Raw genomic sequence first — 22,961 nt, forward strand, 5'->3', positions numbered from 1 at the left:
GTCATTCTAATATAGTAAGAATCATTAGTCTTCTCCTAATTACAAAGCATTATTAAACAGTCACATTCATTTCCAATTACAAAGTATGGACATTGAAAACAAGAGTTAATTAATGGCATAATTAATAACAATTCATCGAGTGACATTAATTATTGGCACTCAGTGGCCACCAAGTATTGAATAGAATAAAACATAGTTCATCATTCAGTATTATTCAGATCATTACGAAGTCATTATTAAAAATCAGTTAATTACAGTCATAGCATTAATAATCACAGGCATTATAAGTAGTCTCATTACCATAAACAGTGTTCCTCCTTCAGTAGTATTCAGATCATTACAAAGTCATTATTAAAATCAGTTAATTACAGTCAAATCATTAATAATCATGGGAATTATAAGTAGTCTCATTACAATAAACAGTGTTCCTCATTCAGTAATATTCCGATCATTACAAAGTCATTATTAAAAATCAGCTAGTTACAATCAAAGCATTAATAATCATGGGCATTATAAGTAGTCTCATTACAATAAACAGTGGCAGTTATTAGCTAGTGACAAAGCATTATCTTAAATATATACTTTTTTTTGTCTCATTAAGAAGTCATTACTGAAGCGACATACTATTCAGAGCTAATCAGTATTATTCAGAATTATCATAAACTAGTGACATTATGTGGGACTGGTAATACATTTTTTTGGTAGCAATGCATTGCGTTGGGATCGATAATTAATTGCTGAAACATAACACTATTTGCTTTTGACCTATTGCAGCAAATGAGGATAGGTAACGTCATTCGTCATGAGTCAGCTGTAGCAAGATTATGTAACAAGGCAGTACATGTGATCACATTTATAAACGATAGACACAAATGGGTAAAAATATAAAAATGCAAGTACTAGAACAGGTATAATAAGTAACAGGTTTAGTATCATGAAAAAAACTTCTCCTGGAAAAATTACAAAAACGGATTATTGACCTGAAAGAAGAAACGCACACTATGCTGAAAAGTAGTGAACTTCGAATTAACAGGTAGTGAAATGTGTATAAAATGTGCTCCATAGCTGTCCTTTCCAAAACTTTCTGTCATCCTACTATGCAATATAACACCTGCTGTCAAAACAAACTGCAACAAATACTTAAATAACTACATAACATAAATACATAACTTCAACATTATCCTCATCTGTAAAGAAAACTTCATTATCCATATCATCATAACTTCACTATTATCATCACCTGTAAAGAAAAACTTCATTATTCATAATACCATTTCCTTCATCATTATTCATCAGTATTCATTATCATCTGCAAAAAAATAACTTCCTTACTCATTATACAACTATTCCTTATCTCTAGCATATGTCATCACTAAAACTAAGATGTGTAGTTCTCTCTGACAGCCTGCATCAATCACCTTGTATTCTGAAAGAAAAAATTAGTTAAGACTGCTATTCTGTGATGAGTATAGTATATTCGTGTTAATGTTTGTTAATCCTGATCCATTTACTCTTCCTCATAAAGTTATCGCATCTCCTTTCGTTTATTCCGTAGGTGAAATTCCCATTTCTGTTGAATTTATTTCTTACATACATCATTTCTTTCTGAAATTGATGAACAGAGATTAATGTCTTGCATTTAAATCATATACCCACTAAATAATGACTGGTTTATGGTGACACAATTAACCATACAGCATAACATGACAGAAAACGTAATATGTTAAAGACATTGACAGTGTTCAGATGCAAAAATGTACACAGAATAATACAATGCAGTAGCAAAAAAAAAAAAAATGTAAAACAGTCACGATCTTGAGGTGTCATAGGGCAACAAAAAATGTCAAAGTCAACTGGTGTGTGTTATATCTTAACTATTTCACAGTACATACAAACAAAACTTGAAAACAATCATACACACAAAAAAGTGGAAAATGTGCACGGTCTGATGTGTAACGACAAGAAAAGCGACCTGCTAACCTTACCTTGCCGGGCACTTGCCAAGAAAAAATACGATAATCATCAGTAATTAGTCAGGTGAATTAATTGCATTAGTAAATGACATCATAGTGTGTTGAATCATAAAGTGTCTTCATTCAATAAACGGTTTAATGTTTGAGATATAGTGATTGCCTTTCGATTTTCTGGTTCTCAAAGTTTCGACGTGTACAACATTGGGGTGAGGGATGCTGCGAATCCGATATGGACCTGCGTATAGAAGTTCAAATTTACTGCACTTACCTTTTAATTTACTGGATAAATGGTGTGTACGTACTAGTATCTTCTGTCCAACGTGAAAGTCGCGGCGTGTACAAACCTGTTTTTGCTGTCTTCTCCGGCGCTCTGCGGCACGTTTGATGTTGTTCAGCGCAATGTCAATTATTTCGTGGTGTCGTAATCGACGAGATGTAGGAAATGTTATTAATTCTTTAATTTTGTTAGGTGGTTCAGCATTTTTCAGTATAACAGACGGAGATAGCATAGTGGATTCATTTGGAATGGAATTAATTACATCTTGGAATGAGAGTATGTGTGTATCCCAATCAATATGTCTTTTGTGGCAGTATATTCGGCACAGTTTACCAATTTCTTTCATTAATCGTTCACAGGGGTTCGAAGAAGCGTGGTACTTGGATATATAGATCGGAGAAATGTTTCTGGCTCGTAACATGCGTGTCCATATGGTACTACGAAATTGAGATCCATTGTCAGAAATTACTTTCATCACATGCCCTACATGAGATAGAAAATGTTTTACAAATGCTTTCGAAACAGTTTTAGCAGTAGCTTTGCGTAACGGAGTGAAAGTAACAAATTTTGAAGTGAGCTCAACAGCGACAAAAATGTAGCAAAAACCTCTGTTAGTTCTCGGAATCGGACCAAAAATGTCTACTGCAGCCATATGTCTTAATTTAACAGGTATAATGGGATGTAATGGAGGAATATGTGAAGTGGTGTCTGATTTAGCTTTCTGGCAAATTTTACAAGACGCTAAAACTCGTCGTATACGTTTTTCCATGTTAGTAAAATAACAGTTCTGTCTCAGTATAAGAAAACATTTTCGTGCTCCGTAATGTGCGTAGCTTAAATGAGTGTACCAGATTAATTTGTTAACCAGTTCGTCAGGAATGCATAATAACCAATTGTTGCTGTCAGGATGAGAGCGGCGAAACAGAACGTCATTGCGTACAGTGTAATGGTTTCTAATCGTAACATTTTTTCTATCTTGCCAAAGGTGTTTAATTTCTTTCCACACATTGTCTTTATTTTGCTCCTTTGCTATGTCCTGTAATGACGATGAAATAAAGTTTTCAAATGCAACTTGCTGAATGTACATGACACTGAAATTTGTTTTGCAGAAGTTGGTTGCTACGTCTTGCTGATTGTTGCCGAGAGAACGCGATAGTGCGTCTGCTATAACATTTTGTGTGCCGGGAATGTGAACAATTGTAAAATTAAATTCCTGTAAATAAAGTTTCCATCTACTTAACCTGTCGTGAGTAAATTTAGCCGAGAGTAAAAATTGTATCGCTCTGTGGTCTGTGTAAACGGTGGTATGTCTGCCATAAAGAAAGTGCCGAAATCTCGTAAAAGCCCATACAACACATAATGTTTCAAGTTCTGTAACGGAGTAATTTCGCTCAGCAGGTGACAGAATGCGGCTTGCAAATGCGATGTTTTTGATTACTATTGAACCATCTTCTTCAATTTCCTGGAAAATATGTACGCCTAAGGCGGTGTTGGAACTGTCGGTGGCAATGGAAAAATTTCTAGTAAGATCTGGGTGCGATAATAGTGGTGCATTCAACAAAGCATGTTTCAGGTTCATGAATTCAGAGTGTGCTTGCTTATCCCAAGACCAAATAGTGTTTTTACCTGTTAATTGGCATAATCTGGGTGTGTCTAAAGCAGAGTGATGAATAAATTTACGAAAAAAGTTAATTAAGCCCAAAAAACTGCGTAATTGCTTCTTCGTCGTAGGAACACTAATGTCACGTAGAGCTTGAAGTTTTTCCGGATCAGGTGCAATGCCTTCTGCTGAAATTACGTGTCCAAGAAATTTTATAGAAGTTTTGCCAAAGTGCGATTTACTGAGATTAACTGTAAGTCCTTGTGCATGAAAAGTTTGTAACAGTTGTTCAAGAATCATATTGTGTTCGGACCAGTTAGCTTCTGCGATAAGAATGTCGTCTACATACGTCGTAATTCTGTCTTTAAGTTCTGTCGGAAGTATAGTGTTCAAACCGCGAATAAAAGCTGCAGAAGAAATAGTTAAGCCGAACGGTAGTTTGCAAAATTGATAACAGTCGCCGAAACAGAGAAAAGCTGTATATTTTCTGCAATTTGGATGAAGTTGAATTTGCCAAAATCCCGATTTCAAATCTAATGTAGAATAAATAGCAGTACCATGAAATTTCTGTAAAAGTTCCTCTAGTGTCTGTGGTCGATCTGTTTCATTAATAATAATGTCATTAATGTGACGTGAATCAAGTACAAGGCGAAGTGAGCCATCTTTTTTCTTAACAATATGTAGCGGGTTTATGTACGGACTAACTGCTGGTTCAATAATTCCTTGGTCAAGCATATCCTGCAATTCCTTTTTAACCTGTTCTCTGTGAATATATGGGATGGGATAATGCTTTGCTTTAAATGTGTCGTGCGGTTTGACTTGAAATTCATACATAAATCCGGACATAGTACCAGGAATGTTGTCAAAAACTGGAGCTTGCTGTAAAAGAATTTTATGTAATTGCGTTCGTTCGTCGTCTGTAGTTGCACTGCTATCTTTAACCTTATCAGAAATCAATTGCATTACGTCGTAGTCAGCTTCGTCTGGAGTATTATAGTTGTGAACGTACGTATCCGTGAACAATGTGGGATTACAGTCTATGTTACGTGTTGCGGAAATGACCTCTGTGCGGTTAATTGTTTGTTCTTCCGCAGATAAAGAGTGCTGAAATTCTAAAGCCAATTGTACATTTTCATCCTTTAACATTAAATAAGAATTCTGAAAGTCGATAACTGCGTCGTGTTGTACCAGAAAATTCGTGCCTAAAATAATGTCTGTTGTCAATAAAGGAACAATCCAAAAATTAGAATGGAAAGTATGACCTCCAATACAAAATGATAAATGCGTCTGTAATTTAACGTCTACACCTTTACTCGATACTGCTCCTTTCACTTTTGTTTTGCCTAAAGGTAATGTCGGATACTTATTCTCTTTGTTGCGCTCGTTGAAAGTCTCCTCATTTATTACTGATATCGGTGAGCCGGAATCAATTACTGCTGACAATTTCGATGAACCAATTTTGATTTCGATAACAGGATGTGAAATAGATTTCTGAATAACTGGTCTTTCCTGCAAGAGAGTGTCTCTGATGTCGTCAAAAGTAATTACATTTTCGTGAACAACATTTTGCGTGTCTAAAGTAGTGCTTGTATTATTGGAAGATGCGATCTGTGCATTATCTAGTCAGATTCTATCTGACGTGTTATTATTATTAGGAGGATGTTGTGGCATTTCGACTATTTGAACTGTCCTATTACTTCTTCCAGACGTATTACGTTCTGGATGGTACCTACTGTCGGGTTCATTCATGAGAATAGGTCCTTGTTGATTATTTTGTTGCTGGTGAGACCGACTGTTATTATATGTACGCTGATAATTCTGCTCATCGTTTTTACGTCTGTCGTGATAGTCATTCCTATACGGTGCATTACGATAGGCATTGAAATACTGTCTTCTCTGTACGTAATTGTTTCCTTGCTGCCGTGCATTACTATTTGTTGGACCAGGGACTATACGTCCACGCGGCGAAACATGAAAGCCTGGTTGACCTTGTGCATTCCATTGTTGGTTAGGTATGCTAACCGGCTGGTTTTGATGTTGTTGTTGTGAAATACCTCTATTGTTACTAAAGTGCGGTTCCTGTTGCTGAAAAGTTTGACGATATTGATAATTAGAATTTTGGCTGTTATTAGAATTTTGGTAGTTGTCGTTCCTAAAGCGTCTGTTATCTTTCCTATTAAAATTACGTGTCTGATCATAATTGCTGTACTTTTGTTGACCTTGGTTATTATAAGAAAAGTTTTTGTTTACAAAAGAATAATCGGATTGCTGTACTTCCAAGAGCTGTAAAAGATCTCTGAATGCTGAAATGTTTTCCTTTTGCTGCCCCGTTAGAAGTGACACTCGTAATGACCGTGGTAATTTGGAAATGCATAATTGTATAAGTGCGGATTCACTGTACGGTTCACTTAGGTACTGGTTTTGTTGTACCATGTGCTCAAAAAATTGCGTTACACTGGGAAAATTTGAGTTTTCATAGTTTGGCAAACTAATTAGTTGATCTTTAATTCCGCGCTGTGTCGTCTTCGACCAGTACGCTGACAGAAAAGCATTCTGAAATTCCTCTACCGAGTAACACTGTCTCGCGATCGGTCTCATACGGGTTGCCGGTTCGCCTTCCAAAAAACTGCAAATAAATTCAAGTTTATGTGTTACAGGCCAAGTCGGTGGAAGAGCAAAGCTAAACTGTTGAATCCAATCCAGTGGGTGAATCTGCGTTCTATCGTTTTTAAATATTTTGAACTTTCTTACTGACAGAAAATGTTTGTAATCGAAATTATCATCTCTGTGTGATGCAACAGGTTCAGGATCGTAAGAGTATCTATTGAACTGTGGTTGTTCGGAATCTAAGTCCCGTACTCTCTGCAGATTACCCAAATTATACGCGCTGCGTGAGTCTGACACATGTTCATAAAGTGGCGTCTGTTGTGGTATGTTATTAACTGAAATGTTTTTCATCTCTGTTACTTCTTGTTGTAAATTTGATAACTTCCTACGTAACGTGTTGTTAGATGAATCGATCTCATTAATTGTCTGCTGTAAATTTTGAAATTCAGGTGTTTGGATAAATGAAACCGGTGCAGTATCGTCTGATTTATTGTCATTAGTATTTTCGATAACATCAATACGACTGCCCAATTCATCACATTTTTCAGTCAGTATTTTAACCTGATCATCGGTTTTAGAATCGGACGCATTAATCTGTTTTTGCAACTTACGCGTAGTTTCGCTCAGTTTTTTAACATCAGCTTTGATGACATCGCAATCCTGTGTTAGATCTAATTGTTCGAATCTGTCTGTCACTGTTTGAATATTTACTGTGTGTGTATCTGTTTTTGATTTAAGATCAGAAATTTCATCCCGTAATTCCGCGTTCAACTGTTCTATGGTATTAATTTTGTCGGACACTGTAGTAATATTATTGTCTACATACGTCTTCGCTTTCGCGAACATTTTACTTTTGTCCTCTTGTCTTTGTGCAGTGATTGTTTCCATAACCTGACGTTTGACTTTATTTTGATCCTGAATAAATTTGCGGAAACGCGTATCACTGTTCTGTATGTGCTGATTAAAGCGCTCGTTAATCTGAGTGTTCTGCTGTTCGAATTTCGCGTCTATCTTTGCGTCCATTGTGCGCGAAAGTTCTACCGTCATTGCTTTAAACTCGTCCCGTAATTGTGTAGCTTTTTCAGAGCACTGTTTGGCGACTCCGCTAATTTCGTCTCTGAGTGTTTCTGTTGCGGCTGTTTGCATTTCCCTTAATTCTTGCGCAACAGACTTAATTTCTTCGCTATTTTTTTGTGAACAAGCCTCAATTTCCGTGCGCAACTGTTCCTTAGTGTCATGACACTGCGCGGCAACGGCTCTAATTTGTTCACTAAGCTGTCTGGAATTGTCGTCTAATTTATCATTTAACTGTCTGGAATTGTCGTCTAATTTATCATTTAACTGTCTGAAATTGTCGTCTAATTTTTCATTAAGCTGTTTGTTCTGTTCCCTAAGTTGTTTGAGATCTTCGGCATTATTGTCAAGTTTTTCGTTCTGTTGTTTGACCTGTTCACTAAGTTTGTCTTGTTTTTCGTTCTGTTGTTTGAAATTGTTGTCTATTTTCTCACTTTGCTGTTGTAGCAAACTTCTCATAATTCGTACCAAGTCAAAACTAGCGTTTATATTCTCTGTGCTGTTTAGTGGTGGATCTGGAATTGTCTCGTTTTGCGTGACCATTTGGTCATTCTGTAATTCACAGGAAGGTTTATCAGTCGGACGTACACTGTCAGTCATTGTTTCGGAATTAAATAAATCCGTCCTACTTTGTGTGATCTGTTCATCTTCATTAGACAAATTTGTCTGCTCGTCACGTGAATTTACTAAATCGGTTATGTTAAGCTCGGCAGCACTCATTACTATAGACCGCTCCGCGTCATCAATTGTCGTCAAGTTAACAGACGAGACAATTGAGTTCGTTTGTTCATCATCAGGGTAAAAGTCATCACTAGTGGTTGGAATGCATTGATTGTCAGTGAACGCAGGATTGTCATCATTACACTGCGTGTCACAATTACTATTGGTCACGTTGTTTAAGTCGGTAATTTCGTTCATAATACCTCGCGATACACTATTCACAGTCTTTCGCGGCATTTTAACAATAGTCAAAATTATTCACAAACAAATAAGCACAAATGCGAAAGCAACACACAAATACAATAGAGCAACGAATTGCCGTTGACCTGTAGAAAGAAAGTCACAAGTTAATAAAAGCGTAGCGCCAAATCCTAATTATATCTAAGCAAATAAGAGCAGATATCTGACTGTTGTTCAAAAGACTCTCAACGAAATACGATCCTGGACTGGGTGTCGCCAAGTGTAACCTCCCCACCGAAATTTAAAAGGAAAGAAATATGACAATATTTAATTATGAATGTGGACTGGGTGTCGCCAAGTGTAACCTCCCCACAAAATTTTAAAAGAAAAAGAAATGACAATACTTAATACAAATGGGAGCCGAGTGTAACCTCCCCACAAAAATTTACAAGACAGAAATATTATTTATGAATGCCAATGGACATTGTGCTAAGCGTAACCTGCCCACAATGAAATGCACTGACAATGGCAACAAAAATGTGAAATACGCAATCTGACTCAAATAAAAATTCTTCACAAAATTTAAAGTCCGTTCAGTGACAAGAAAATACAATTAAACCGAAATATCGGTCTTTGGCCCTGTGCAAAACAATCAGAATTAAAGTCTTACCTCAGAATAAATGGATGTCACATTTCTGCTCTTGTTGTTGCGCACCGCTTGGAGGAACTGCATTGCAAATAATAATATTCTCTTTTTTTGTGATTCTAGTGAAATTTTTCTTCAAAAGAAGTGGAATGAAATGGGAAGTGCAACGAAATCTTTAGTTCAATAAAAAATTAAATTTTTGAAAAAATGCTTTTGAAATAAAAATTATTATTGGGGGACTTGTTGGAGAATAATTACAATAAATAAAATTTTTCATTATCTAATGATTATATTAATTAACAGTATACCTTATTCACCATCTTGACCAGTGTTGCCGACCGCCTACATCACACAACCGCACTGGGCTGCTACTACTGACCGACCGCTCTCCATGACGACTATTAGCGTACTGCACGCGACAACTAGACAGAGCTACAGACTCGCAACGACTGCAGATAGAGTACTGCTCTGAACTAGACCGAGCTACCGACTCGCAACGACTGCAGATAGAGTACTGCTCTGAACCAGACCGAGCTACCGACTCGCAACGACTGACTGACAGACTCACAACGACTGACTGACTGACTGAGAACCGCTCGCAACACTCGCGCGGTCAAGCGCAAACTCTCTGGTCACAGATGCTACAATGCCTCGCCATCGCTGCTATGTTACATACGTGTTTCAATGTGCGAGTAGAGAAGTACAGATACCACGTTCAACTGTCTGGCGCATTCCACCCAAACGTCTGCTGTAAAACGGTACCGGCTGTAATTGTTACGCGCATAGACTACTCGTGACAAAGAATTTCATTTAGACTTTTGCAACGACTTGCAGCAGCTGCTTGAAGAAGATGGTTTTTCACAGAAGCTGGTGTTCAGTGACGAGGCCACGTTTCCTGTGTCTGGAAAGATGAATCGTCATAATGTACATGGTCAGAGATAGAATATCCACACGAGAGTGTGGAAAACATTCGTGATTCGCCTGAAGTCAGCTTCTTCTGTGATATTTTTCTCTTCAGAAGGTAATGGACTATTTTTCTTTGCGGAGAAAACTGTACTGGTTTCGTATTCCTGGACATGTTGCAGTAACGGCTTATGGCACAGATACAGCAAGACAATGGAGACTTAATTTTGCTTCACCACACTTTCTTCCAGACATTCGTGGTAACCTCAGTGCTGAACAGCCTCGAAGTTGGACTGGGCGTGCTTCCCATCAAGACCTTCCTCTTCTTCAGTAGACCTCACTGTCGTCCGAGTTAACCCCATGTGATTTCTTATTACATGGTTATTTCAAAGATCGTGTGTTCCTTCCTCCAGTGCCACTCACTTTGGAAGAGTCACTTTTTATTTACTCTTTCTTATGTATTTGACAAACAATTGTGATGCGTTTGTCTTATAACTTAGAGTACATTCAGAGTTATACAGGGAGACAATTATTTAACTATATGACAAAAAACCGTGAATTAGTTACAAACTGCGGTGTGCACACACTTTATTCAACATGGAAACGTCACTACAGATATTCGGATTTGGGTTATGATATGTTCGATATGCCTGCCATCATTGGCGATGATGTGGCGCAGACGAATAGTTAAATTCTGCATGACCCGCTGAAGTGTCAGAATATCGATGCTGTCGATGACCTTCTGAATGGTTGTTTTCAGCTCAGCAATGGTTTTTGGGTTATTGCTGTACACCTTGTCTTTAATATAGCCTCACAAAAAGGAGTCGCATGTGTTCATGGGTGGCCTATTGAGGCCCATGCCAGTGGCCTCTGTGTACCCCAGAGCCAGAATGCGGTCCCAAAAGTGGTCTTCCAGGCCACGAAACACTTCCTGCTTCGATGGGATCGAGCTCCAACTTGCATCTTGTAGAAATCAGGGTCATTTTGTATAAGGGGATGAAATCATCTTCCAAAACCTTCACGTACCGTTCGGTACTCACCGTGCCATCAAGAAATATCGCACCGATTATTCCGTGACTGCACATTGTACACCACACAGTCACAAGTTGAGGGTGAAGAGACTTCTCTATCGCTAAATGCGGATCCACAGTCCCCCAAATGCGCCAGTTTTGCTTACTGACGAACTCATCCATATGAAAGTGTGTTTCGTCGCTAAACCAACCCATAATCACATACTAATTCCCATCATGCCCCGCGGCCAAGCATGCAGTTTGAACGTCCTAACGCAAACCGTTCAGAAGTTATGACGATTTTATTTCAGATAGTTCAGTAATTGGCCTCTATGCGATTCATGTACAGTAATAGTATTTCCAGAAGATCCGAAGATGACTGCTAGATTCCGTCGAAACCGGTGACAGAGGAAAAAATAAAATAAAAATATTACAGCACGCCATCTTGGCTGCCAAATATTCTTATTTCAAGGCAATATAATTAATGTGGTTGCTGATACCGACAATGTCGTAACGAGGTGTGTACGACAAAAGTCTATCGTAACACGGTCGCTCGTATCGAGTACCTGTAATGCTATTTAAAAACTTGGAGAGATGCTGTGTCCACTTTTATGTTTACATTTCCTTTATGTATGGAGGTGTCATATTCTGAAACAGTAGACGTATGAATAACCCTACATATACAGGGTGATTTCTTTCACCGTGTACCAACTCTAGGGATTGATCGATGAGAAGATAAGGAACAAATGTCCGGAAATGCGTGGTTTCCATGCTAGAGACCATTTATTCAGTCACCGGTTTCTTTTACCAGCCAACCGGCTTCTTTTGCCAGGCAACCACAATTCCGGGATTTGCTTTCTTTACAAGGCCAGTATCACGATGACTGTAGAACAGCAATGTTGCTCCAAGAGTATGAGCCACATATCGAAGAGAACGACACACGATCTTTTTCTTTTCAGAGTCAAACTCCTGGAACAGGTCATACTTCCCACCAAGAATCACAAGCTGCACTGGAAATGGGTCAAAATGGTTCAAATGGCTCTGAGCACTATGGGACTCAACTGCTGAGGTCATTAGTCCCCTAGAACTTAGAACTAGTTAAACCTAACTAACCTAAGGACATCACAAACATCCATGCCCGAGGCAGGATTCGAACCTGCGACCGTAGCGGTCTTGCGGTTCCAGACTGCAGCGCCTTTAACCGCACGGCCACTTCGGCCGGCTGAAATGGGTCAAGGTATTCCTTGTCCTGGTGGTCTTTCCCCACTCGAAGCCAAGCTTCTTCCTGGAGCTCTTGAAGGTGACTGCCAGTTTGTCTTCTTAAGGCAGTCTAATACGCGCCGTGCCTTGCAGCCTCAGTTACAGTACGGGTTGAAAATGATTTGCATGTGCCTAAACGCATGCGTGTACACGCCGTAGCATGTTCTGTCTCACACGTTCACATCGGCCAGGCTGTATCCCAACAGTGTCAAAGGCAGCATGAATTCGGTGCTCCAGTGTCTCCACATCTGGAATGGGCTCTGTATACAATACTTCTGAGATGGCCCCATAACCATAAAACGCTCGGTTGAGCTCTGGTGAACGTGCAGGTCATGCAACTGGACGCCGTTGTCCGATCTATCGAGCAGGGAAGACACGATTGAGATTCGTCCATACGTTAACGGTGAACTGGGCTGGAGCACCATCATGCAGCAGCCACATAGCCTTTCGAATCATCAATGGCACTTCTTCCAGCAGAGGAGACAAAGTCACCCGCAGGAAACGCCGGTAGTTCCGGTCTGTTGGGCGGCGTGGAAGGAAGACTGGTCTGAAAACATCGTCGCCAACCATACCGGCCCACACATTCCAACTGAACCGATTCCCATGATTCGCTGTCACCATACCATGAGCGTTCTGTACACTATCCCACAGATAACTGTTATGAAAGTTGAAGATAGCACTCCACGTAAAGACGGTCTTATTAGTGAATGGGATGGCTGACACAAATCGGCAAGCTCTCGATTCGAATGCGGAACCACTGTGTACAACGCTGTTATCACATCCACTACGAGGTGAGTGAACAAGAGAAGTGAATCGGACACAACATTACCAACTACTATGGCAGGAGAGAGCACTAGGACATGACTATGAGGAAGAGAAGCATCGTCTAGGAGGAAACCATGCATACTCTAACTGTGGCTGCATCGAACTGCGCATATTAGACCGCAGTCTCTGTAACAAGGTATGACTGAATAAATGGTCTCTAGCATGGAAACCATTCACTTCCGCACCTAAGTTCATTAGACCTTTCTTGTTCCGTATATTCTCATCGATCAATCCCTTGAGTTTGTACACGGTGGAAAAAATCACCTTTCTATACTTTTCAAAGATTCAGATCAATATGAAATCGGAAGTTTACAGACAGTTTATATTACATGTTTTGACAGTTAGGCATGGAGTTTTATTGCGAAAATCATTTATCTACTTACAAAAAAACTGTAAGCAATGAATCAAGTAACTACAATAGCGCTGTTATCGAAATCATATTATGTTTACTATTAGTCACAAATTCTGACTCTCATGGTTCTGTAGAAGACGCTGTGAATCACAAAAGTGTAACACAAGCAAATCTTGGATCATTTTTTCCTCCACCGCTTACTTCTCTGGAATGTAAAGCCACGACTCTATTTTGCAGTCTATTATATATTCGTTACCAATGACCATTATAATACACCTTCTAAGGTGTTATATAAATACATACAGCATAATTGCTGAGAAAAAAAATACTGCAAAATATTTATCTGTAAAAGCAAATTTTGTGATAACGGCCCTTTCTCTGACGAGACATTCCTTTTATGACTGCGTTATGGTAATATTAGTATCACGTAATGATCTTGTTGTTATTGTAAATATTTCATTATATGTAAAAATATTTACATGTTATTGATAGTAATTAATCCCAAACACTATTTTAAAAGCATACGTTTATAACTGAATTACGGTTGAGCAACTACGTCAAACTGTGCTAAATTGGCTGCTCCTCCAGCACAGAAAGCAAATGGAATCGAAATTTTCCACTGGTTACATCGTCTGTAAATGCTGCAATTAGTAAAGACATTTTTAACTGCATATGTATCTAATAAATTAATTGCATTGGACTTTTATTTTCCTAACCTTTCATATTTGGCTTGTGGAACATCAAAGTCCGTGTATTATTCAAGTATCACGTCGTTCGTAAGATACAAAAAATTCCCCATATATTCAACATGATTTTTAAGACATATGTTGATAATACTGATAGCAGAGAAAGAAAGCTTACGTTAAAATAGAAGTGTCCAATTCATTAAACTTGCTTTAACATTGTTTGCTAATGATTCTGCGAATACAGCTTCAGTACTCTATAAGTGTGTCTGCTTGTTTGGGGCCACAGAAGAAGTGAACCCACGAAGATTTATTACTCGTGGATGGGAATATCCTTTAATGAAATCATAGTCGAATTAGAAAGTGATGTAATTACATTTTTAGTCACGGGAAATAGTAAAGAAACTTAGACTTGCACGCTCAAACGAGAAAACAGGCCACAGAAACTTAGTAAAGTGACTGTAATTCTACAAAAATCCAGAAAGGCAAACGTTAAGCAAATGTCAAAATTAGATGTTGCAGATTCATTAAGTTAGAGCAATTAGGAATTTCAGTACAATCATCAATGATCTGAGATTTCGTATTTATGAATTTTTCATTAACCTCTTAATGGAAAAATTTCATACTTAACGCTGTAAAATAAGCAGTGTTTCTGTTCTACTAATATAAGCACCAGATCAAAAGGGCCAATAAGACTGGAAGACAAAGAACGAAGTGCTAGAATTAAAAAGGGTGTAAGACCAAGATGTAGCCTTTCCTGTTCACTCTATACATCGAAAAGGCAACTAAGAAAATAAAAGAAAGGCTCAATAATAATTGGTCGTGACATTAGGTCGAGCGCCGTCATGCATACTAGTATTATGCAACAATCATTTTGAATTACAATATTAAATTACAATTAACAATTCAATTTAAATTCCTCTGTCCATGCTGCAGTTAACGTTATCTCGTCCTCACGTTGCCTATGGGAGCGATATGTAGGGAGTTCTAAGACTCGCTGATGACATTGCTATAGTCCGTGGAAGTGCAAAATGATTACATGATCTGTGAATGGAATGAATAAAATTAATTACACAATGTGGATTGAGAGTAAACTGAAGAAAGACAAAATTAATGAGAAGTAGCAGCAATGAGACCAGCAAGAAACTTAAAATCAGAATCGGGAATCACAAAGTAGACAAAGTTAAGAAAGCAAAATAACTCTAGCTGCACAGCTCAAGGACGACATAGAAAGCGGGCTAGCACTGGCAAAAAGGGCATTCCTGGCCAAGAGAAGTCTGCTACTGTCAAACATAGTCCTTAATGTGATGAAAAAATTACTGAGGGTAGACATTTGGAGCACAGCATTGTATCGTAGTGAAGCATGGACTGTGGGAAAGCCGAAACCGTAGAGAATCGAAGCATTTGAGATGTGGTGCTACAGACGAATGTTGAAAATTAGTGGACTGAAAAGGAAAGGCATGAGGAGGTTTTCCCTATAATCGGCGAGGAAAGAAATTTATGACAAATATTCACAAGAAGAACGGACGGGTTACAGGACATCTGTTAAGACATCAGGGTCTAACTTCCATAGTACTAGAGCGAGCTGTAGAGGGTAACAGCCGCAGATGAAGATAAATATTGGAATACTTTCAGCAAATAATTGAGATAGTAGGTTTCAACTGTTACCCTGAGATGAATAGATTGGTGTAGGACATGAATTCGTGGCGTGCGCATCAAACCAGTCAGAAGACTTTAAAAAATGTTTATTTGGAACCGGTTTTTGGCTTATTGGGCCATTGTTAGGAAGTAACTGACTAATGTCCACAACAGACTCTTGTGTGTGGAAAAAGAAACGTTTCTGTAAAAAACGAAGGCACATTCAACATCCACGTAACAATTGGTCGTGACATAGGTCGAGCGCTCGTCATGCATACTAGTATTATGCAACAATCATTTTGAATTACAATATTAAATTACAATTAACAATCTGAATAGCAACAAGTGCAGCACATAGCGAAAACACACAATATCTTCATCTACATCTACATCTGCACTGCACAAACCGCTGTGAAGTGCTTGGCAGACGGTACTCCCATTCAGCCAGTTACAAGCGTTTCTACAGTTCCATTCGCTTCTAGAGTGCGGGAAGAATGACTTTTTAAATTCCTCTGTCCATACTGCAGTTAACGTTATCTCGTCCTCACGTTGCCTAAGGGAACGATATATAGGGGGTTCTAATATATTCCTAGGCTCATCATTTAAAGATGCTTCTTGAAAGTACGTAAATAGGCCTTCTCCGAATATTTAACGTCTGTCTTCAAGTGTCTGCCAGTTCAGCTCTTTCAAAATCTCTGTGACACTCTCCAGCGGGTCAAACAAACCTGTGACCGTTCGTGCTGCCCTTCTCTGTTTACGTTCAATATCCCCTGTTACCCTTAGTGTGTACGGATCCCATACACTTGAGCAGCAGTCAAGGATGGGTCAAAAGAGTGATCTGTAAACAATCCCCTATGTAGAATGCTTGCATTGGCCCAGTATTCTGCCAAGAAACCGAAGTCTACTACCTGTTGTGCCCACATTTTATGTCCCTACAATGTGTTACACCCAAGTATTTGTATGAGTTTATGGATTCCAACAGTGACTCCCTGATACTGTGGTCATGGGATACTATGTTTTATCAGTTTGTGACGTGCTCAATTTTACATTTCCGAACATTGAAAGCAAGTTGCCAGTCTGTGCACCACTTTGAAAACTTGTCAAGATCTGCCTAAGTATGTGTTCAGCTTCTTTCAGACTGTACTTCATGGCAAATAATTGCATCATCTGTGGTGTTACCTTTAATATTGTCCGCAAGGTCATTAATAAACGACATGAACGGGAAGAGACCCAGTACACTTCCCTAGGGTACACCCAAAGCTCCATCTGTCGATGACTTAATGTTTACATGTTGTATGAATATAACATTAAAGGTTTTGGGAGTAAAAAAGCAAGATATATGACAACTCTGTTGTGGTAGAAGTTCGTGGCTGTGAGTGTGATCACTGAGACTGAGGTCTGGGAGTGTCTGGCTAGCAGACTGGACCATATGAAGCCCAAGACTGGGAATGTAATTTGGAATGCGTTCAGCTGTAACTGGTCGCTCACAAATAGGTTCTAACAAGCTAAGTTTATTCTCCTCGTCGGTTAAGTGTAGTACTCCAATGGAGACTCTGTATCTAAGAGCTTCCTACGCCACATCTTCAGCAAAAGTGGCGTCTATTTTTTATGTAATCTGCAGCCACGTTCATGTTCAGTTAGTCTGGCTGCTGTTTGACCAATATGTAGTTTTTACAGTCAATGTTTTATCTTCGCTGTTGGATAAGGCATGATCTGTGATGACACACAAAATTAATTTGGAAGTTGTAAGATTTGAGAGCTTTGGCTTATTTATCTGATTTTTTTTTTTTAATACGGGATGTGCACCGGTTGATTACATTAATGACCGTTGCTGCAGAAATGGTATAAAGGTAAGGAAAGATCTTGCTTGTTTCATGTGTAGAATGTAGTGAACTAGCCCAGACCTATAGCCATTGCTAGTTGTACTAAATTTTAATGTGACTAGTTCTCTTTGGAAATTCACTTTTGACATCATATAGATAAGAAACGACCTCCATGTAATGGAAGGCAGCATGTTTGTATGTCACTGAGTGTTCTGAACAAGAAGATATTGCTGTGTCTGTTCTAAGTTTACTATAAATTTTGAAACAAAGTGTATTTTTTTACACTGTCAGCATTAATATGTAAGAAGTTAATGGATTTTTAAGTTTCATAGTGAATCATTGTAATTCTGTCAGAGACAGCAAAGGACTTGGAAGAGCAGTTGAAAGGAGGATATAAGGTGAACATCAACAAAAGCAAAACGAGGATAATGGAATGTAGTCGAATTAACTTGGGTGATGCTGAGGGAATTAGATTAGGAAATGAGACACTTAAAGTAGTAAAGGAGTTTTGCTGTTTGGGGAGCAAAATAATTGATGATGGTCGAAGTAGAGAGGATATAAAATGTAGACTGGCAATGGCAAGGAAAGCGTTTCTGAAGAAGAGAAATTTGTTAACATCGAGTATAGAATTCAGTGTCAGGAAGTCGTTTCTGAAAGTATTTGTATGGAGTGTAGCCATGTATGGAAGTGAAACATGGACGATAAATACACTCCTGGAAATTGAAATAAGAACACCTTGAATTCATTGTCCCAGGAAGGGGAAACTTTATTGACACATTCCTGGGGTCAGATACATCACATGATCACACTGACAGAACCACAGGCACATAGACACAGGCAACAGAGCATGCACAATGTCGGCACTAGTACAGTGTATATCCACCTTTCGCAGCAATGCAGGCTGCTATTCTCCCATGGAGACGATCGTAGAGATGCTGGATGTAGTCCTGTGGAACGGCTTGCCATGCCATTTCCACCTGGCGCCTCAGTTGGACCAGCGTTCGTGCTGGACGTGCAGACCGCGTGAGACGACGCTTCATCCAGTCCCAAACATGCTCAATGGGGGACAGATCCGGAGATCTTGCTGGCCAGGGTAGTTGACTTACACCTTCTAGAGCACGTTGGGTGGCACGGGATACATGCGGACGTGCATTTTCCTGTTGGAACAGCAAGTTCCCTTACCGGTCTAGGAATGGTAGAACGATGGGTTCGATGACGGTTTGGATGTACCGTGCACTATTCAGTGTCCCCTCGACGATCACCAGTGGTGTACGGCCAGTGTAAGAGATCGCTCCCCACACCATGATGCCGGGTGTTGGCCCTGTGTGCCTCGGTCGTATGCAGTCCTGATTGTGGCGCTCACCTGCACGGCGCCAAACACGCATACGACCATCATTGGCACCAAGGCAGAAGCGACTCTCATCGCTGAAGACGACACGTCTCCATTCGTCCCTCCATTCATGCCTGTCGTGACACCACTGGAGGCGGGCTGCACGATGTTGGGGCGTGAGCGGAAGACGGCCTGACGGTGTGCGGGACCGTAGCCCAGCTTCATGGAGACGGTTGCGAATGGTCCTCGCCGATACCCCAGGAGCAACAGTGTCCCTAATTTGCTGGGAAGTGGCGGTGCGGTCCCCTACGGCACTGCGTAGGATCCTACGGTCTTGGCGTGCATCCGTGCGTCGCTGCGGTCCGGTCCCAGGTCGACGGGCACGTGCACCTTCCGCCGACCACTGGCGACAACATCGATGTACTGTGGAGACCTCACGCCCCACGTGTTGAGCAATTCGGCGGTACGTCCACCCGGCCTCCCGCATGCCCACTATACGCCCTCGCTCAAAGTCCGTCAACTGCACATACGGTTCACGTCCACGCTGTCGCGGCATGCTACCAGTGTTAAAGACTGCGATGGAGCTCCGTATGCCACGGCAAACTGGTTGACACTGACGGCGGCGGTGCACAAATGCTGCGCAGCTAGCGCCATTCGACGGCCAACACCGCGGTTCCTGGTGTGTCCGCTGTGCCGTGCGTGTGATCATTGCTTGTACAGCCCTCTCGCAGTGTCCGGAGCAAGTATGGTGGGTCTGACACACCGGTGTCAATGTGTTCTTCTTTCCATTTCCAGGGGTGTAGTTTGGACAAGAAGAGAATAGAAGCTTTCGAAATGTGGTGTTACAGAAGAATGCTGAAGATTAGATGGGTAGATCACATAACTAATGAGGAGGTATTGAATAGAATTGGGGAGAAGAGGAGTTTGTGACACAACTTGACTAGAAGAAGGAATCGGTTGGTAGGACATGTTCTGAGGCATCAAGTGATCACTAATTTAGTATTGGAGGGCAGCGTGGAGAATAAAAATCGTAGAGGGAGACCAAGAGATGAATACACTAAGCAGATTCAGAAGGATGTAGGTTGCAGTAAGTACTGGGAGATGAAGAAGCTTGCACAGGATAGAGTAGCATGGAGAGCTGCATCAAACCAGTCTCAGGATTGAAGACAACAACAACAACAGTGAACCATACGTTCTTCTGTTGTGAGTTTAGAAGTTTCAGTAATGTGTTGAGGTGTATGATGTTGCTAGTCCACAAATACACTACATCTTCGACTTACTTAATGCAATATTTAATTTTAACTCTGAGAGGTTCTCTGTCTACGAGCTTCTTTTCGAAATGGTCCATGAAGATATTTACTAAAGGAAGCTTGAGAGGAGATTCCATTGCCAAAGCCATCTAATTGTCAGTACAGAGTTAGTCTTCCTTGCAAGTATGTCTGGGTGGCGAGCTTTATGTGTTTTATCTGTGCGCGGCACACCAGTTCTCTATAGCACTTGTACTTCCGTCGGAATAGTGAGACGTCATTAATTGGTATATGTGAATTTCTCTTCTTAAAAGCATTGTGGAGTACGTCTTGAACATTTGATTTACAGTTTGTTTCACTTTATCAACGTAATCACTTTTGTCCATATGAACAGCTCAAGGCCTACTGCCATTATCAGCTTTCATGAGGCTTGCGTTGTTCTGAGTTATTTTTTTCTTTAAGTTCTTCGATATGTTCTGGTACATAGAATGCGACGCAAGAATGATAATCAAAATATTTTTGTGTTTCACGACCTGTTATGTGTTGGCTGCAATGACATTATTTAAACTGTATTCTACACCCATTTTAATGCATAAAACGATTTTTCTTTTTTCTGGAAGGTTTTGAAAAGGGGAACATTTGAAACCTTTTCCTGGTACTGCCAATACCTTTGTGGAAAGATTTGTTTCAGATATATATTTACTCGTTCCGAAAAGTTTGGGACTAAAAGTTCAGTAGACCTCGTTAACAATAAACTAAAGACCTTCCCAGTCCACTCAGTGAAAAGCTGTTATCTTTGATGTTAGAAGTTTATTTTCAAATGTACCAGTTAAAGAGTGTCTCACTGTTGTGATAGAACTACAAGTACTTTGCCACATCAATACAAAAAGTTTCGATATTGCATTAATAAAAAATAGAAGGAAGTTAAGATGATGGCCTGCTTCAGGTGGTTTCCTTCACGTGTTCTACATAATCTCCCCCAATCAAGAACAAATACAGAACTTTCATACAACCGTGTGGAACTCAGAAATGTTCTTCTTTGGAATGTTGTTCAACTTGTGCATTATATTAGTCTAAATTTCTGTTAAGTCACCAACACGTTGCAACGTCATGTAAATTTTTGCTCTTTGTTGTTTTGTGGAAGGTTCGTACTAATAACAATAGCTCTCATCACCCGTGACGATTTCTTACTGCATTTCAATGAAGCTTCGAGAGGCATCCACATGTCTTTGTTTTTGTTCGGAAGTCCGTGTGTCTGGGACAAACTTCACATATGATTTTCTCTTCTTAAAAACATTCTGGAGTACGTCCCGAACATTAGATGTTTTAGAGATGTTTGATGATTTAGAGATGTTGCTCCACTGCGATTTTTGACACATAGTGTTGACACACTACGGTCATACGTCCACCGCTTAACACTGCCTTCTCACAACTGATTGTTCTAATGCACCTCTGTTCTTTGCAGAATTTAGTTCAAGATACCACTGTAGTTTGAGCACTGAAGTCGCTCATACGTCAGCAACAAAAACACTCATGGAACTTTATGGACAGATGGTGTACAGACATAATATCAGTCCTGTACAAATAGAAAAACATAAGGCTGGCCGCCCAGAAAAGCTTGCGACAAAATTACTTCCAATGCCAAGGAGATCTGCACAAACAATTAATTGGGGACATAAGAAAGTTAAGTTACACATGTCGTCCCACGCTATGACCATTGTGCAACTACTGTGACACATCGTCAGAAGAGGGTATGTGTTCGCATTCTCCCGCAGACGAAATTCTGCTGCGGTGCGGATAATACGTGCATCACCGTATACGGATATCACGGTGCAGCAATCGTAAGCGAAGGACAGTACGGTTTCTGTGGGTAAAACGCCCAAACTGCCTTGAAATTTGCCGCTATACTCCGCCGAGCTGAACCGCGGTAACCCTGCGCCAATAATTTGGATAAAGCCGCATGCATGCTGGTAGAGGCACCGACTTAAATGATTGTTGGAGGGGCCATGTGGGGGGACCTTGCCCTAGGAAATTTTGTATATTTTAGATGAAAAATAGTGAGTTTTAAAGTTTTTTAAGCATTTTAATGTCGTATGATCACATTAGAACCCCGAAAACTGGACTCTCGGTATCTCGACACTCCGGAAAACAAGACAAGCCTGACCATACCTTTCGGCTTTGAAAAAAGAAACGAAACGTAAACACGCACAGCATTTTCGTAAAAAGCTAATTTAATTTACAGAAATAATCATATGTTCTCCAGCTCAGCAACACTTAGATGAGGGCATTGAATTTTTTCATAGACATCCTCTACGGGTTTATTGCCAAGGCAATAAAGATGTAAAATGAAATAAATATTGAATTGTAACATTGACTCAAGGTAGTCTGCACATTTGTAACCTGACTCCGTTTTGTCCTCTGCAGAAAACGTTTCAAAAAAACTCTAGAAGTTCTTCAAAGTTTTTCAATATTCTCAAGATACTAGAAGCTCTCATAGTCCATCGAGTCAGCTTGGTCGTTGGCACTCTCACAGCGTATACTTCTGAAAATTTCCATCCTTTTGTTGGACTCCCTTACGGTGTTTATTAAGTTCTTGGCTAAAGCCATAATATCCCTCATAGATCTAAGATGGTGGAGCCAGTCTACAACTGCCAAGTTTAAACTGTGAGCAGTGCACTGCACGTAACGTGCTTTTGTTTGTAGATGCAGAACTAACTTTTTTAGTCCTTTGAACTTACCTCTCATATTCGTGGCACCACCGAAGCACTGTCCTCTTAAGTTATCCATTGACAAATCAAGACGAATAAAAAGTC

Source organism: Schistocerca americana, chromosome 5 (assembly GCF_021461395.2).
Source record: "Schistocerca americana isolate TAMUIC-IGC-003095 chromosome 5, iqSchAmer2.1, whole genome shotgun sequence".
NCBI lineage: Eukaryota > Metazoa > Arthropoda > Insecta > Orthoptera > Acrididae > Schistocerca > Schistocerca americana.